Raw genomic sequence first — 6,054 nt, 5'->3', positions numbered from 1 at the left:
TCGCGCGCTCTAAGGGGTGCCCCCCTCTCGGTCCCAACCGGAAACACCCATGCCCCCGGACCAGGTGGCATGCCTACCGGATGCAGCCGGTATCTTCCACCATGGCCTCTCTGTACGGTGTGTGCTTGGAAGGGGTTGACAATTTACTGAACCATACCCTACCTGCGGCAGGGACAAGTGGTACTACGAAACAAGTATGGGGGTCACTGGAACAAGACTCGATCTACGGCCGACTAAGGAGGTTCAAGTATTCCATGTATGATTAGCATAACAAATATATGTCAACTAACAGGCAGAATCACCACTCATCATACCTCATCATGCCATACTGGACACACTTGTCTCGACGAGGAACTAGGGACAAGCTCGTGTCTACCCAAGACAGAGACTTTCCCGGCTTCCTTCCGGTATGCATGAAAAGCATACGAGGATGATTGCTATCACCAGCATATCCATTTCTAACAGCAAAGAATCTCCATTATGCACTCATGCGTATGATTTTATCGTCACATAAAATAACGAATGCTCCATGTCAAGGTGGTGTTGTAACCGTATTCAAACAACACCCAAAAATATTATGCCAGGGTTCAGAATGCTTGCCTTCAAGTTGTGGAGAGGTGAGGTGCATTCCAGAACTTTGAAAGTTTTCTCCTCTCTCCAATAATCCTATTTTTGAAAATATTCAAATTAACACATAGTTTCAAAACAGAACAAAAAAGTCGTTTGGAAAATTTTAAAATAAATACTAAAGTAAACTAGACCGAATTTGAGAAACAACAGAAAAAGAATCAATTCATTTGGACTTATATATAAAAAGTTATAGCCAGTCAAAGTTCTGTTTTTTTTTAAATAAAACAGAAAAGAAAACGGTTCGAATAGAAATACGTTTTCGAGACGGAGGAGACGTACTTCTGGGTTTGCGCTTTCACTTAAAACAGCGCGGGCCGGCTCGGGGTCACTGACAGTGGGTCCACGGGGCCCACTGGTCAGGTTTGACCAGTCGCCTCTCCCTCCTCTTCCTCTGCCCGAGCGGAGGCGGGACTCCGGCGATCGACGCCGGCGAACAACGGCTCCTCGAGGGCATCCGAGGGCAGGGATGGACCCGCCAGACCGGGGCGGTCCTCCCGGTGGTCGTTGGGTCGTCGGGGTGGAAGGAGTCGCCGGCGGCGAGCTCCGCGGCGGAGGAGGCTTCGGGTGGTTTTCGAGCGAGTTTGAGGTGTTGGGTGGCTCTGCAAGATCGAGGGGAAACAGGTGGTGGTGTTGGATGGACGGGGGAGCGTCTGGTTGCGACGAACGGCACCGGAAGGCGGCGGCGGCCGAACCGGCCGGAGTCGAGGAAGACGGCTACCAACCGTCGATTGCTGGCTGAGGGGGTGCTATGGGGGTGGCCTCGGGTCGCCTGAGTGCTCGGAGGAGCTCGGGGGCCTCCTTTTATAGTGCAACGACGTTGGTTCCGCGGTGGTGGATAACAACGACGGCGAACCGCCGTTCTGTAGTGGCCAGGGCGACGTGGCGGCGACGAGCACTAGCAGACGGGCTTGAGGATAGGCTCGGGCTGTACAAGGGGGCAGCTGGCGCGCTGCTGCGGCTCGGGCGGCGCCGTCCACGGCAGGAGCCCACTGTGGCCGGCCGCTAGCCGCCGTGGCCGACCTGACGGCGGCGGTGTAGGGCGCCAGGGGTGGCTCTGCGGCGAGGGAGGGGGCAGGCGTGCTGGCTGCGAGTGGGGAGAGGCCAGAGAGGGCGCGGGGAGGCGGCCGTGCGACGCGGCGGCTCGGGCGCCCGCACGTGCAAAACGCGCGCTCTGGGCGCGCCCAGACCACGCACGAGACGTGCTCGACATAATGCCAGGGCAGGCTAGAGTGCTTGAGCGAGGCTGGCCAATAATAGGACTACGTTAGAGCTAGTAAGGAGATCAAGGGACATGGTGGTTAGGTCAGGGGATCAAGTTCACCATGCAAACTAATAATCATGCCAAATCTGCCCATGCACTCAAGGTGTTCGACAGAATGCTAAGTGCATCTAGGCAACTCTTGGAGTGGCCAAAAACTCCAGATCCTAGTCTCTTTAGGTGTAGGTGATGGTGGCAGGGTTAATTGGTCAAGACCAGAAACTTGTTAGTGCAAGTTTTTGAGAAAACCAATTTTGGGCAGAAACTAAAGGCTATAATTGCATGAACCAAAAATACTCCAATGGGTCCACTCTCCTGGACTTAAGGGTTTGGTAGGGAGGACTACAATCAGGAAAAAGATCATGGGCACTAGAGCAAGATAAATTAGGGTTGCAGTAGAAAAAGCCAAACTGGACTAGAGAGCAAAAGAGGATGATTGGCTCAAATCTTTCAAAGAACACTGATGGGTTTTTGCACAAAATTGAATAATAAACTCCTGCTGACCTCCCCTAATTTTGGTGGAAGTTTTAAAGGAATATTTAAATAGGTTGTAGTGCAAATTACAAACTGGACCAGATTTGAAAACTTGAGGTAGGGCTCAAAATCTCCAAATGACTAAAAGAGATTTTTGCATAAAAGTGATGTGGGAACATCACATGACATCTCCAAATTTTGGTGGGGATTTTATAGAAGTATTTGAACGGGTTGTAGTGCACACGAGGCTCTAAAGCTTATGACAACCATTTAAAAGAGATGAAGCTCAGGAAAAATAATTATGTAATTTAATCCACTGATAAAGAATTGTTTTATTGAGAGAGCATACAAGTCCAATAATATTTTTGGAAGGTTTTTACTTGGGGTGAAAATCCACAATATTAAAGAGAAGAGTGGTTCTGAAATCAAAAGATAAATCCAGAAAATAAAAATTTAATTTCTTGGCAAAATTTTAATTAATAAAACAAGGTCCAAATTTTCGGGGTGTTACAACACTACCCCCTTAAGAAAAATCTCGTCCTCGAGATTTGTTAAAAGCTGTTTTGAACAAACATCGCTCTTACCAAAAAAATCATCCTTCTTATGCAATAAAATGTATCTACAGTGAGAGGGCAATAAGTGGTGTAAAACTACAATGTTGTATACTGGCGTTGCGTGGAAAAATCCATGGTTGGGGAAAAACAAGATATTTCCACTTTGGTTACAGTAAATTTAGAATAAAATGCTAAATTTCTAAAATACGCTGGTCGTACCCGAGAGCACAGTGCTCTCTCTGGCTGACAGGTGGACCCGGGGCCCACTGTCGGCCTCTTCTTCTACCTCTGGCTCTCTCTTCTTCCTCTCTCTCGCATGCTTTCCCGCGCTTTCTCCACCGGCGACGTCTAGCGCGTAGGGCATCTAGGCCGTACTGCAGTAGTGCGCGGCGTGCTAGCTGCCGGTGCAGCGTGCACTCACCTCGCGGGCCAGTGCACTGTCGGCACTGCTCGCGGATTCGCCTCCGAACACCGGCGATTGAGCGACGAGCGGTGCTGGTGGACGTCGCCCACCGTACACCGATCTCGAGCTATAAAATGATCGCGGTGCTCTTTCTTCTTCCTCACCCCTGGCCTCGCTTCTCCTTCCCCTTCATTCTCCTCCATCTCTGTTTGCAGGAGCTCGAGACGAGGCTCTAATGGCGGAGGTGATGCCGGACTAGTACGTGGTCCTGATGTGCGGAGGTTTGGCGACGTTGTTGGGGTTCTCCGTGCTCCTGTGCGCGATGATCCTTGATGATCGTCGTGATGCTGCCGGTCGGGTGTTGGCTCTCCGCGGCGGTGGTGATCACGAGGATTAAGTGCGGCATCGAGTGCTACTGCTGTCAGTGTGCTGGAGCAACTTGCGCCCGAATGATTACTCACAAATCTCTTCTACTGAGACTGTGGTGTGCTTGGGTGTGATCAGTTAGGTGCAAAATGTGCACGAGGATTCGTCATTAGCGCACGAGGTTGAGTGGTTGTGGTTGTGAGTCTGCTGTTATGGTGCTGCACGAATAAAAATCTATGTCGTGAAGATATATACGCTGCAGCAACTCAGGGAAAGAAATCTTACTTCAAAATTTATCACGAGTGAAAATTAGTTAAATCAAAATTAACAGCAGTAAAACTGCTCACACAGTTGAAACCAAATATTTGATCCATCGCACAAATTTAGGATACCACACATAAGTTGCAACACATAAATAAATGCTGGGATAATAAACATAGCGGTGACGTCTACAATGAAAATGGTAAATGGATAGGTTCCTGAGAAAACGTCTCTGGTACTGGGACACACTCCTCTTCTATCGGGGAAAGCGGATTGACTAGCCGATGAATGCGTCTCTCCTGGTCGGGTCTCAGTGGTCTGCCAATAGCGATCTGAGGATTTAAATCAGCGAGGCTCTGGAGATACCCCATTACCCGCTGAGTCAAACGTTCTTGAGCGATAACATACTGGGCAAGGTTGGCCAGTACTGGGTCTCTTTTGATTCGCCCACCGGGAAAAGATGCTACTTCTCCGGGTGCTGCACGACTCGGAAAATAATAATACCCTTGTTCGCTGGCATAGGGTATCGCGAATCGAAGACGAGCAAGCGCTTCGTATGCAGCAGCTTCTATGGCCATATGCGGAGTCGGCATGGATTTCCCCACGAAGGAGACTTCCGTTGGGTCTTGGCTTGGGTTTGCGGGAGGGATGTGCACCACTGCCCAATATTTCGAGGTGGATGGGGTGATCCTCGATTTGAGCAACTCGTACTGGGGTGGGTGGATAGCACTCATGTTACTGCAGGTAAAGTGCCACAATATTTTGACAAAACTACCTGGGGTTGCGTCTGGAGTTCTCAGGTAAATACTGGGGGTCGGCATGGCAAAGAAATGGCTGTGAGTGTTGTGCACAAGGTGAGGGGTACTTGGCATGGTCACGGGGTGGCCTTTTATATAGCATTGGGGCTGGGTTATTTACCGCGATGAAGGGTAACTAGTTTGCCGGTTCTGTTCTATGGGGTTGGGGTCAATGCCACAGATACACATATCTCATAAATGTGACGCATTACTGTGGGTGTCGTCGGGGTTGGTTTTGGTAGCTGCGCCCGGAATTTAAAATTGCAACTCTACGCTGACGTACTTATGCATGGCTACTATTCAAAAATAGGGGCGCACAAGCAGACAGCATTTAAATATGGTGATACAGGATCACAGAATTGCAAGGCGTAGAAATACTAAGGCTTGGTACTATTCGAGTGACTTAGTCCACTTCGTTCATATCTAGGCGGGCGTGCCTTGTGGACGTCGAGGCTTCTCCACGGGTTTCACCGTCGGGATTAGCTCGATGAGGTTGAGGGGCTGCAGGGTCGGGGTAGCGATGATGACTATCGCGGGGGTTGTTGGCCACAATCCCGTTGGAGCGTGTTCCCAAAAGGCGACGAAGCACCTCTGGGGACACCAAAGCATTTTGGTCGATGGCTGGGGCAGACCGCAAGGACTCGATCGGGTGTCCGAACAGCACGACTGGGTTGTCGGCGTCGGGCTCATCTTCTCCTCTCGCCGGGGCTCGGCGAACCAGTTCTCCACGAGCTCTGATCAGATCAAGGGTGATCTGATCGAACAGTTCCTCCAGTGCACTTACATAGCGCACCAGATGCAACAATGCAGGATCCATCTCGTGATCTCCGTTGGCAACCTGGGGCGGCCTACCATACCCGTCACGGCTGGGGTAGTAGTAGAACGAGCGACAGTTAACTCTGGGCGACAATTAAGGAGTTGAACTATAGCCTCTCGAGCTGCTAGTTGGATGGCTTGTGGCTCAAAGGAAGTTGTCCTTCCAGTGAACCTGTAGGGGCGTTCTGGCGATAGACCCCTACCATAGATGTGCACAGTGGCCCAGAATTGACGGCTCTCGCCGCTCATGGTTCCTTGGTACACAACATATTCTGGGGGCTCTTCTAATGCATAGGCACGGCGGGTGAGGTTTGCGAGCACGGTCACAAAACCTCCAAGGTTGGTGGCTGTGGTCTCATTGTGCACAATAGGGCCAGGCACTATGCCTCGAGTTGGGGGAAAAGAGGATGTGCTGTGCTGTGTTGAGGCTAGCGTGCCCTTTTTTATAGAAAAGGGGACGGAGTCTTCCTTCGCACGGTTGTGAAAGAGACTATT

Source organism: Aegilops tauschii, chromosome 4, assembly GCF_002575655.3.
Source record: "Aegilops tauschii subsp. strangulata cultivar AL8/78 chromosome 4, Aet v6.0, whole genome shotgun sequence".
NCBI classification, from domain to species: Eukaryota; Viridiplantae; Streptophyta; class Magnoliopsida; order Poales; family Poaceae; genus Aegilops; species Aegilops tauschii.
Note: the sequence above shows the minus strand (reverse complement) of the source record.